The following is a 12,863-nucleotide window of genomic DNA, read 5'->3' as shown; positions in this document are numbered from 1 at the left end:
CCTCTGCCACTGCCTTTCCTCGGCCAGCCTCGCTGGTGGGAAATCCAGCCTGGTAAGGATTTGGGGCAGCCAACCTCCTCTCTCTTCCCCACCTGCTTCACTGCTGCCTTGGAAGGGGGAATCTGGAGCAGCACCTTTGGGTGCTCCCCTGCCCTGGTGGGACCTGGGGCTGCCCTGCCCAGACTCTGCCCTGGTGTGAGCGGTGGGAATTGAAGGCCAGGGCGGCGGCTGCACAAGTCGCCTGCAGCCAGGGTGAGTCACTGTCATGCCACGTTCAGGCTCTCCTTTTTATAGGGAGGCCACACAGTGCTGAACTGCCTGAAGTGGAGTGTGGGACGCAGGGGCGGGAGGAACCTGGGGCACATCCCAGGCCAGGAAACAGCCCCACTTTTATGTCAAAGCATCATCAGCCCAGGGCTGTGGGAGGAGAGCCCAAGGGAGCCCTGAACTCTCAGCCAGATCACATTATTTGACAGACCCCCCTAACGCTCTATGGCTGGGAGTTGACCCTGAAGGGACAGCTGTAGCTGGGCCATGATATGGGGGAGCTAGATTTATGCAGGCAGGACCTCAGGAATATCCCCTTTGATTTGATGCCAGCTGTGTGGCAGCTCCTCTCCTTCCCAACACACCCATATCTTCATCTCCCTCTTTGTGACATGCCCTTTCCTGGAGTCAGGGTTCCAGGAATCCTGCCGTACCTCAGGGCCTTTGTGTGTGGCAAGGGCTGCAGGGCAGTTCTAGTCCCAGATCCAGCCTGGGCGAGCCCAGCAGGTGAGTGGCAGGATCCCAGGAATTTACAGAGCTCTGTAATCATGGCATCATCTACTGCCCATGGGCAGGAGAGTGGAAGAGCCCAACAAGGCACCACCGAGAACGTGGCAGTCAGCTGCAAGTTCTAGCCCCGGGCAATGCCAGCCTGCATCAGCTAGCCAGGCCTGTGCCCAAACAGAAGCAATCACCTGCATTATGACACTGATGGTGGCCAGCTATGATCCTGTTGTGTCCTTTGCTCTTTACACAATTATAGGCGTGCACACGGGGTGTGCCGGGTGTGCCCAGGCACACCCTAATGCAGGGGTGGGCAAATGGCTCCACTCCCCGATGCGGCAAGCCGTGGGGTCCGCGCTCCCGGGCCGGAGCACCCAGCTGAGCGCAGCAAGCCACCGGCCCCTCCCCCACCTTCCCCCCTCCCCTGGAGCTATGTCGCCGTGCGCGCAGTGCTCTGGGGGCCGGGGCTGCGTGCTCCCGCGGGGCAGTGTTTGGCTCCACGGGGAGGCTAGGAGCCTCATCTCATGGTAAGGGGACTGGGGCCAGGGTGGTTGGATAACGGGTGGGGGCAGTCAGGGGACGGGGGGGGTTGGATGGGGGTGAGATCCGGGGGGGGGGGTTAGGGGCGGGGGGTCTCTGGAGGGGTCAGTCAGGGAGCAGGGGGGGTTGGATGGGGCATGGGAGTCCCGGGGTCTCTCGGGGCGGGAGGTGGATAGGGGTCAGGGCAATCAGGGGACAGGGAGCAAGGAGGGTCCTGGGGGGCGGGAGTTATTGGGCGGGGGATCTCTGGAGGGGGTGGTCAGGGGACAAGGAGCTGGGGGGGTTGGATGAGTCAGGAGTTCTGGGGGGGGCTGTCAGGAGGCAGGGGTGTGGAGAGGGGTTGGGGGAGGCAGGGAGCGGGGGGGGGTGTATGGATCGGGAGTTCTGGGGGTCCTGTCAGGGGGTGGGGGTGTGGATAAGGGTCGGGGCAGTCAGGGGACAGGTAGGGGATAGGGTCCTTGGGGGGAGTCAGGGGACAAGGAGCAGGGGGGTTGGAGGTTCTGAGGGGGGAAGTCAGGGGGCGGGAAGTAGGAGGGAGTGAATGGGGGTGGGGCTAGGGCAGGGCTCCCTGGGTGCACATCCTAATGAAATGGGCTGCACATGCCTATGTACACAATAAACATAATATGAAGCAACCACACAGGCATTGGGGGGGGGGGGGGAGGCATCCTGAAAACTGTGTTACTGAATATGTGCAGCACGCCAGGCCTAGCCGCATGTACACTGCTGCCCTGGCTGGGCTGTGAGACGTAGAATGGGGTGATCACCACTGGAGAGCTCATGCTAGTTAAAGGGCTATGACCCTATTCCTATATACTCTGGGCTTGGTTTCACTGGGGAGAGGGGACCCTTCCTCAGGTATTGTCTGTCAGTGAAATTTACAAAACCCCTATAAATGACCCACAGATTTGGATTGCTGTGTGGCTCACTCTGGAAGGCAGCCTGGTGCAGAAAAAAAGCATGATGCGATTAGCACTAATTTGTGTTTTCCAGCTAGCGAGGCACCCGGCAGCCCAGAGCACTAACCTACAGGCCCCACCCCCCGGCTCTACTTATTGGGTCTCAGTAACTCCCTAGCCAATTGGCTCCACTGATCAGTAATCGGACGCTTCTCTACGTGAGACGTCTTCACAGGGGCCGGGTACAATCACAGCCTGGACAGAGAGAGTGCGTGGCTATGTGAGCTGAGGCCGGGTCACCGTCTCTCTCCCTTCTCGTGTTGCAGCAGAGTGAACCCAGCCAGGGAGAAGCACAGAGGCGTTACAGCTGCTGTGCCCTGGGAGACTTTGCATTTGCCTTTTGGAGCTCCTGCAGGGCATGTCTGGAAGCAATGGGAAGTCTGGACCTCTGCTGCCCTGTATCTTTTGTGGTCATTTACATCAGAGCAAAGTGGGTATGAAACACTGGCTAGCTTGGAAGGGGAGGGTTATGCACCAGGGAAGGGCAATAAGGAATCCTGTAGCATTCAAACTCAGCCCTTGAGGCATCTGGCCTGTAACCTGGAATCTGAAACTCGATCTGGTTTGCTCCTAAGCTTGGACACTGCTGCAGTTGCTGCTGCTCTTCTGGCTTGCTTCTAGCTCAGGCTAAATATTTTGCCAGTCAGATTTTGCCTTCAAAGCACCAGAATGGGTTTGCATGGGTGGAGCTCGGCCTGTTCACACCTCATTACTGGTGATGATGTGTGAGCCAAAAGCAGCCTACCCTGGCGCTCTGCTCTCAGGAGAACCATCTTTGCAATCATGAAATGAATCTGCGAGAGGCAATAAACATGGACCCCAGTGATGCTGTTTGAACAGTCACTTTTCTAAATGGAAACTCATTTTAATGGACAGATCCTCAGCTGCTGTACTTTGGTGTAGCTCTATTGACGCCAGTACCCAGTTACATTAGCTGAGGATCTAACCTATGTTTCAAAAGGCAGGATTTGATGCTTACAAGGCAGAGACTAGCATCCACATGATTCTAGTTAGAGGAAGGTATCAATCCCTGGGCTCCAGGACAAAAGTGGGTCAGCTAGGGTGACCAGACAGCAAATGTGAAAAATCAGGACAGGGGGTGGGGGGTAATAGGAGCCTATATAAGAAAAAGACCCAAAAATCAGGACTGTCCCTATACAATCAGGACATCTGGTCACCCTAGGGTCAGCGAGTGACCCCTCCCATCCTGGTACAACATTGCAAGATGAATTACTTTAGTGGAGCATTTTGCCTTACTCTGTACCATCTGGCATTGACAGGACACCAGCCTAGATGGACCACTGGGCCATTCCAGCTGGCTACATTTCCTGTTCTTAAATAGACTGCAATGTCATTCCAAATCCTTTTAAAGAACAATCACCCTGCACTCAGGGGCAAACCCTGCTCTACAGCTGCAAAGGCCCCTTTGCATTGGAAGCAGTTTGCATGGAGGAGGGGCAGAATTTCGGGGAGCAGTTCAGCATGGAGCCTGGTGCTGCAGTGGATCTTGCATGGCAGGGGATGGGTGGTGGCTGGAGGACAGATGGGTCTGGGGGATCCTGTACTATGTGGAGTCTCTGGTCCTATGCCAGCTGAGGGGCTTGCGTAAACTATTTCCCCTCTTAGGCTGCAGTAGCCTCCAAGGAACGGCTCTGAAGCCACTGCATGGATTGTGTTGTGGCATTGCTGACTGCCCCAGTCTCCCATGCATCTGCCCCGTGCCTTGCTGAGTTTCTCAGGCTGGTTGCTGGTCATAGGAGTTGCCTCTCAGTGCTTTCCGTCCCATGCTCTCAGGAATGACTGGTTACTGAAGTGTAACAACTTATAGCTAATTGGTGCCTGACATCATTCACTCCTGACACTGAGGTTATATACTGTGCATGGAGATCTGCTGATGAAACTGAGAGATTAAAGGGTTGATGAAACCAGCTGGCTTGTTGCCCAATGGCTAAGACACTTGATGGGGGGTCAGGAGACCTACCTTCTATACCTCATCTGTAAAATGAGATATTTTAATATTTAAATATTTTAATATTTTAATATTTTATTTTAATATTTAAATATTTAAAATATTTGCCCTCATTTGTAAAGCGATTAGAGATCTATGCACAAAAAGCACCATAGAAGAGAGAAGTATTTATTGTGCAGTTGTCACTCCATAGTGTTGCAATCAACTTTGAGTAGAAAGCCCTATTATAACTTTGGCTTGGAAAACTGGTTTGGTTTGAAAATTGCCAAGTTTACTCTGCAGGCAGAAGAGAATGTTTCTGTAGAGTTTGAGGGGAAAAATCCATCAAACAGTGTGAGTTACAGGTCACTTCAAAATGATTCTGATTTGAAATTTGGACTTCAACCTAAATTGTCTTCCATTTACCCCCCCTCGCAAAAAAGTATGGCTGCTGGCTATTTCCAGGTAGCTAATTTTCCTGGAAATCTCACTTGCTGGCTATATTAGAAGAGAACAGGTTGTAATTAACAATTTCTGTTTTGGATGATTGGGGTCCTTGCCCGGTGATTTCAACTGGAGGTTTTGCATTCACTTTGCACAAGTATAAATGGCTACCAAAGATGCAGAGCAGGAGCGGCTCAGACTCTCCATATGTATGACCATGTTGCCCTCTATTTGCTGTTTGCAGCTCAGAAAGAATTTCAAGTGCTGCCTATGGGTGGAAGTTAACAGATATTGGGACTGATCAAAAAATGTCCTGATTTTTTCCCCTCCTGACTACATCTCCCATGGTGTACCATAGCCAGGGACTCCCATAATACGTTGCTACCCTCTCCAAGGAGGGAGACCATGGTGCATCATGGTAGATGTAGTCCAATCAGGGATCCCAGCCTATAGAGATAAAAGGGAGTGCTAGGCACCTGAACTACAACTCCCAGGAGCCCCCATAGCAGCATTTCCAAAATCACAATATTTTGGGTTTTCTCTAAAAATGTTCAGGATTCAACTTGTTAATGAAAAATTAAAATTTTCCAAGGGCTGGACACCAATCAGCATCTACAGACTTTCTGTGGCTCAGATAGTACAATACACCACACCTCTTCTTCATGTAATCTATTGATTAGTCTAATGAAATGAAAAGAAACATGATGTCTGATTTTGTTGCTAGTTTCTTAAACATTTTTATGTTTTGATTCAATTGCTTATTGATACAATAATTATTAGGTAGCTAGTTCCTGATATCGGCTAGGCACTTCTCATGTGTAAGACAGGTCCCTATCCCAAAAGAACTTTACAAGGGAGAAATCTTGATTCCACTGAAGTCAATGGCAATTTTGCCGCAAGTGACATCATATAGACAAAATAGGAGAAGGGAAAAGAATCAAATAGATAGGGAGGAAGGAATATACAGAGTAGCTTAAGATGCTGCAAATGTGGTATATGATGCATTATGTTAATTCTTGGCTATTTTTAAAATTACTTAAAATATATGCATAGGCAATTAAGGGATTGTTGTTTGAGGCATTATGAGAAAAGGTGCATTTATGAATCACTTAAAAATTACCATTTGGGCTATATTTTGAAACAATCATGCTCAATAATTGTGTGAATCATGATTTGTAATTGTTCTAAAAAATACAAAGATGATAACTGAAGGCTAAACCAATGTCTAAAAGCAGCTCAAGCTGTGGTACGAGGAGAAAAATGGTGGGGAGGGGGCTTTAAACCAGAAGGGAAAATAGAATGGAGAGAGGAGAAGAGGACATCAAAACCTGACTGTATTATTAATTCCTATTGCTGTCATATTTATCCACAAGTGGTGGATGCATTTCAGAGGTGGGTGAAGTGTTTCCTGTATAGTTTGAACAGTCAACCAGTGGAATATTGAAAAGCCTATTGTGGCATTACATAAATGTTTGATCATTATTACTACACTGGAGTACACTGCACAACTGGTAGTTATATGGGTATTGATCACAATGGTGTTACTGTAGGTACAGCACTCTGTCATTTGCTTGGTCCTTGGAGTTTTGCAGATTCCAAGCCTATGTCTAGGGCAGGAACTGCATTGGAAGAGTTGTGATGGGGGTTTTATACCCAGTGCCAGAGTGCACAGTGAAAGGGTTATACTCCTTAAGTAGGATAAGGGAAGAGAAACTGCCTAGTAGAGATTGGTTTGGGTCAAGAAGTGGCTTCTAAGGGGTAACAGCTTGTTAAAGGCCTCCTGAAAAAGCAGGGTGAAATTATAGTTTAGAGCTGGTCAGAATTCTTCATGCAGAAAGTACAACACAACTTTGTTGAAACTAAACTGTTTTGCAGCAAAATGTCAGTTCTGACACAAACATTTTCCCATGGGAAATTCTGAAGCACAAAATTTCATTTTTAAATTGACATTTCAAAACAAAGCAGAAATGTTCATCTCCATTTTGAAATGTTGTTACATCAGTTTTGCAACGTTAAAAAAAACTCCATAAACAAAATGTCATTTTAAGGTGAAATGTTGATTTTTAAGAAAACAGTGAAATGAAACACTTGAGGATGAAATGACAAATTTTTGTTTCTGTCTGAAATGTCAATTTGAAATGAAAATTTTGTTTCAAGTAGGTTCTAAACTTCCCGCGAGGAAACTGATATTTTTCAATTGAAAATTTTCAAATGAAGAGTTTTTTTTGTTCCAAATTTCTCAGGGGGGGGGGGGGGGGAAAGAATGTGGAATTGGAGGAGAAGTAGGCAGGATTGCAATTTGCTCCAGCCCCAGGGAAAAGGAAACTGGTGGTTTATCCATCCCCAACTTACATCAAGTGAATTGTTTTCTTGAATGCACCATGTTAAACCTTTCTCAAGGCTCTAGCATTTAAAGTCACCCTGTTACGCATTCTAACACAGTGTGGCTCTTTGTACCACTTGCAGTGACATCCCAGGTTAGGTCACCTGCAGAGACTGAACCCAGGACCTCTGGATCTAAAAGCACATGCCTCTGCAGCCTCAAATACAGGAGTAGCAGTAGTACATGAACATGTTATATGTGACCCAGCCACTAGAGGGGGACAATGAGCCTCACTGTATTAGCCTAGGTTCCCCAGTAATATCCAAGATCAATTGTTACCGTGTTATTTTTAAGAACATGTGGGTGAGAAGTACTCAAGGTGGCCTGAGAACAGGCCTGAGTCTGATCTCACAGCACTTCTATGCAGGCATCTCTGCGCTTACATCAGTGGAGTTGTTCCTGCTGTTATACCTTGTCACCTAGCTCAGAATCAGGCCCAGCCTACCCACAGGGCTGTATAAATACTTGGGATCTAGTTTCTTCGCATAATAGCGTGAAAGTGCCAGTGCTGCTGTTGCATGTTAATTACACAGCCTTTCTTGCTGGGAAGAAGATCGAGATTTCTGCAGTCTTATAAGTGCTATCACCTCTGCCCTCATTAAAACCATGTATTTCTTATTTCTTTAGCTTCCACTGTCACCAAGGTTTCAAAATCAGACAGCGCGACAGAATAGCTGATAACTTTGGTACATTGCTATTCCACAGATGTTCCAAATGACTAACAAGAGAACTTCACTCAAGAGAAATGGGGGTTTTGGTTTTTTTAAAATCTGCTATGCACAAACCTAACTCCACATTTGCTGGATCTTTACAGCACCTGTTAAACTCGGGTTCAACCTACTCTTCCCTTCCCCAGGAGGGTACTAGAAAATTTCATAGACTGGAGTTTTTTTTAAGGCCTTGCTTACTTTGATATGTAGGCACCAGTGGCATTAAGGTGTTATATAGATTTTCAAGGAATTATATGGGAATAAATGTTCAAATCTGGGTGTCTGAATAAGACCTCGTCTGCACTTAAAAATTAGATTGACCTACTTATGTCACTCAGGGCAGTGAAAATTTTTGTGCCCTCAGCACCATGGTTAGATTGACCTAACCCCTCAGCATGGATGGTGTGTGAACCCCTCCTTCAGGAAAGCTAGCCCCCCAGCTCTTCTGCCTGAGGCCCCACCCTTCCCCCCACCGTGGCCGGAGGAGCTCTGGCTGACCTGTCTGTCCCAGCCCAGGCTGCTGGCCTGAGCTGAGCTCCCACCAGTTTTGGGGAGAGAGGGGTGCGAGGGCAGGACCTCGGGGCAGAGTGTGGGCAGGGCCTCCCCTGGCCCATTATACCCGTTGCCCATGCCCCTCAGGTAGACGCAGCTAGGTTAACGGAAGAACTCTTCTGTCGACTTACCTACTGCCTCTTGGGTGGTGGGGGGAGAAGGATTAACGATATCTATGGAAAAACCTGTTTCATTGATGCAGGAAGTGGCTGTGCTACAGCCACATAGCTGTGGCACTGTAGCTGTGCGGCTGTAGAGCCCATATTGTAGATCTAGCCTGACTGTCAGAGTTGCTGAGCATCCGCAGCTGCTGTTGACACTGGTGCGAGCTGTGACACCCAAGTTTGAAAATATTCCACATAGGGCCTAGCTCCCATGTTAGGCACCTAAACACCTTTAAAAATCTGGCCCAAGCTTCCTTAGCTAAATGTTTTTGCAGCATGAACTTATACCTTAAAAGCTGCCTCTTCCAAAGCTCAGTGTTGAGACACACCAGCGTTGCTTGAATATCTCTGTGGTGGTGACTAGGGTTGTTGTGTCTGTCTGTCCGTCTGTACCATTCCCATCGCTATGCTCTGTGAACATTTCTGTGCTCTCACCTGAGTGATACTTCCCAGAGGGTGCTCTTGGTGTCAGTGATGCAAAGTGGGACTGAAGGAATCAAGGCTCCTCCCCCCCCCCCCCGAAAGCTCTGGGGATCCCACAATTCTAGTTATCCTCAATGTATGTGTCATTCGATGCTCGGCTTGATGACTCTGAAATTAACCCAAGCAATGTTGAAAGGGAAGGGCTAAATAATTTAAACAATGCTAGGACTCTGCCTTCCGACTCCAAAGCCCGTAGGGAGGAGAAAACACTAGGTTTTGTGCCATTTAAAATCTAAGGGCCAGATTCTGGAGCTGTGCCAATAAGCGCCAGCTGAGGGCTGGTCTTGTAGTCTTGGAAAATGATAAGCAGTAGGATCCGTACCTTGTGGGTTTGTTTCTCTCTGCGGGCTGAGCAGCCAGGTGAACAGAGATGAGTAGCCGCATTCTGAGGGGTTGCATGGAACAACTGCTGAGATGCAGGGTCTGCATGGAAGAAAATAACGTAGTTCGGAACTGCCAAGCTGTACAAGACCTCTCTTGGCTTCTGAATCCCTCCAATAAACGGACCCCTTTTGCTCCCTGCCTGTGAAATGCTAGCCTACCAAACTCAAGAAGGTGTCTGTCAGCCCTGCAGGGCTAGAGGGATGGGGACAAATTGCAGGTGCAATGCAATTGACGCCAATAGACTGACACTCATTTATGCCATCAGTGAGTTTGGCTCCTTGTATCCCATTATGCCAGCCAGTAAATGAAAATAAAGTGAGATACCTTGATTGGGGTAGGAGGTTGGGATGCAGGAGAAGGTGAGGGGTGCGGGCTCTGGGAGGAAGTTTGGGTGCGAGGTGCAGGCTCTAGGCTGGCCGGGGGGTTGGGATGTGGGAGGGGGTCAGAAGGGCGGCACTTACCTTGGGCGGCGTGGCTTCCAAAGCACCCCCCTCCCCCCGGCAGTGGCTCCTAGGTAGGGGGGGCCAGGGGGGTCTCCGTGTGCCGCTGCCAACAGGTGCCGCCCCCGCAGCTCCCATTGGCCGCAATTCCCGGCCAATGCGAGCTGCGGAGTCAGCGCTCGGGACGGGGGCAACACGTGGAGACACCCTCCCCCCCCCCCCCCCCCCCAGGGGCCGCAGGGACATGCTGACCGCTTCCAGGAGTGACGTGGCACAGGGGGAGGGAGACAAAGTGGGCAGGGAGCCGTCTTAGCCCCGCTGCACTGCTGCTGGCATGTCTCTGCATGCCCCTAGTCGGGAGGGGGACAGTGGGTCTCCGTGCGCTGCCTGGGGTGGGGGCAGTGACTGGAGCCGCCTCCCCCTGCCAGGGGTGCGTAGAGATGTGCCAGCAGCCGACTGCTTCTGGGGGTGGTGTGGGGCCACCGGCCACGGCATGCAGGCAGCCTGCCTGCCTGAGCCCTGCTTCGCTGCCACATTTGGGGGCCCCCCTGTTTTGGGGGGGCATGTGCCACTGCATGGTTTGTTTAATGGTAAATCTGCTCCTGCAATTGAGTTTTACAAGTATAGAATAATCTCATGTTGTCTCAGCATGCAGTACGTAGAACAGCTTGAAGCTTCTAGTTTCCATGAGCCCATGTTCCTTCTGTGAGTGTCTGGATGCCCATGCAGGTGTAGTTATAAATGGCATGGTGTAGCCAACTCAGGACTCCAAAAAGTTCCCCTTAACACTTGATAGCACATGTTCACTCATTGGTTATAATGCAGTAGCATGTAGTTGCAAAAGACATCCCTGCACACTTAGGTGCCACATCCCTGCAATCTGGTCTGTGTGGGTGGATCCCTGCACCTGCATGAAGCCCCATTGACTTCAATGGGACTCTACATGGAGGCAAGGGTCTGTCCATGGAGCCTGCAGGATCAAGGCCTTAAATAGAAGCATGGAAATAACTGGGCATTTCTCTAAGCATGAAAATATCTCTAGCTTAACATTTCTAGTTGCGTGTCCAGTTGGGTCAGTGCATTGGCTGGGTCATGGCTTGTTTCCTACAAATCAGATCACTGAATCTTGAAATTCTTTTGTATCAAAGTTTAGAAGACAGCTGCAAAGAGAGGACCCAGCAATGACAAAATGCATACAAAGGTGTAAATGTAGAGGAGTGGGATGGGGTGGGGAGAAATAGTGTAAGATGATACAGATCAATGTTAATGAGAGCCAGCTAATACAGTCAGGGCCTAATCTGTGCAATTTACTGTAGAATCCCCCCCGCCTGAAGAATTATGCTCCAGAATTTCAGCTTTCATTTAAAATAAAATTATGCTTTTAGCAGCTATTGCTTTGGAGAAACAGTTGAAGACATGAATGGATGAAATGATGTCTTCTAAGCTTGCAGCCAGCTTGAACTAATGGCCTGAGAGATATAAACTGCCCTATCCATATCAATGAATGTTAATTCTGAAACCTAAAGATGACATCTTCATTGTCAACTTTGTGACTTTGAAAATCTCCTCCAGAGGGAAGTTAGGCAGCCAGCAGTCTTCACTGATTTATAATGGGAGTTGAGTGCTTAACTGCCCTCTGTATGTTTGTGCTTAGCAGCCCATACTGTTGACTATTTCACTACTGAGCTCTCTGAAACAAATCACATTAGCTGGATGTTTGCGTTAAACTCTCTAGGTGTTAAAAGTCCCCAACTGTCCCTTATTCAAATGCCCAGATCCCCAAAGAGTCAGTTCTTTGTTGTGAGGATAAAAATAAACTGAATTAATGTCAAACTAAATAATACAAGGAGCAGCAATACTGATTCTATTATTCTATGTCATTAGCTGAAAACCAACACTTCTAAATTAGCTGCCACAAAATCTCATTCTTCAGCAAGATTGCTAGATTCCGCAGGAGTTTTTAACCCCTGCGTGCCTTATTGTTTGTATTATGGTTGCACCTACAGACTGCAGCTGAGATTGAACTATGTGTACAAACACACATAGTAAGGGACAGGTTTTGCCCCAAAAAACTTACAAATATTTAACTGAGCAATGGAGTGACTTTCCCAAGGTCACGCTGCATCAGAGCTAGGAATAGGACTCCCTGCTTTTCACGCTCCAGGCCAGGGTCTTATCCACTGGACCTCAGTGCCTACTAGAGCCCCTATAGGCCCTAAACATAGTTATAAAAACATGCCACAGACCCGCTTCTGCTCTCGGCGACCTCAGCAGCAAGACCCTCTTGGACTTCAAACAGAGTGTAGGCTTGAGCCCCTGTCTCTCTCTATATTACACTAATAATCCTGTGTGGGTGTGTGTTTGGAGAGAGAGATTCAAATTATACCTTCCAGTCCAAGTAAATATGAAAGGCTGCCAAATCTGTCTCTCTAAATCCCAAGGATCTCCAATGTTTTCTCATTTGCACTGAAAATAAATCAAAGGTGCGATGGCTTTTTAAGAATTTTTATTTTGTTTTTGCCTGCAAATGGGGAATAAAGGGTAAGGGTTAGTCTTTCAGAAGTGTATTTATTTCAGAGTTACTGGCTTGGTAAACAAATGATTAATCTGTGTGGCATATGTAAAGGGAATCGGGAGAAAAAATGTTAATATTTTAAAGTAATTCATAGTGCTGCCTGAGCATCGTGGAAAATTGCCTTCTGCCCTTTATTAATGTTCATTTAGTTTTAATAGGCCATTGAATGCTTGGCGTGGGGAACTTTCATGAGCCATTTGCAAAATATAAGTGAGAGCACGAAGAGGGGAGACGTGTGAAGCAGCAAAGGGGATGGAGGTTGGTGGACACAATATATTTCCTTGCCTTAGTCTGCGTATTGTGACTGGAATGCCCCATTTGCTGCACACCTGCATGTACACTTTGCTTATTGCTCTTGCATAAATATTCAGGGTCAGATTTTGTAAGAGCCCTGGGACAACTTGTGTGACGAATTGCTGGACGAATCTCTTTAATGGGGTGGGGGAACCCAGAGATTTGTTTGCATTCTACTTTTTTGTGTGTGAAAAATTTTAATTTCCTTTTGGAGGG

General features: G+C 48.2%; 1 long non-coding RNA gene across 1 annotated transcript in view; it reads left to right on the top strand.

Moving 5' to 3' along the window:
* Positions 1-791: 791 nt before the first annotated feature.
* LOC135972659 (uncharacterized) overlaps positions 792-12,863 on the top strand; it is a 53,242-nt gene continuing 41,170 nt past the window's right edge. The window contains exon 1 of the long non-coding RNA XR_010589137.1: positions 792-2,700. This is a non-coding gene — a long non-coding RNA (uncharacterized LOC135972659). The remainder of the gene's footprint in view (positions 2,701-12,863) is intronic.

This window comes from Chrysemys picta, chromosome 7 (assembly GCF_011386835.1).
Source record: "Chrysemys picta bellii isolate R12L10 chromosome 7, ASM1138683v2, whole genome shotgun sequence".
Classification (NCBI taxonomy): domain Eukaryota; kingdom Metazoa; phylum Chordata; order Testudines; family Emydidae; genus Chrysemys; species Chrysemys picta.
Note: the sequence above shows the minus strand (reverse complement) of the source record. Positions and strands in the feature narration are given on the sequence as shown.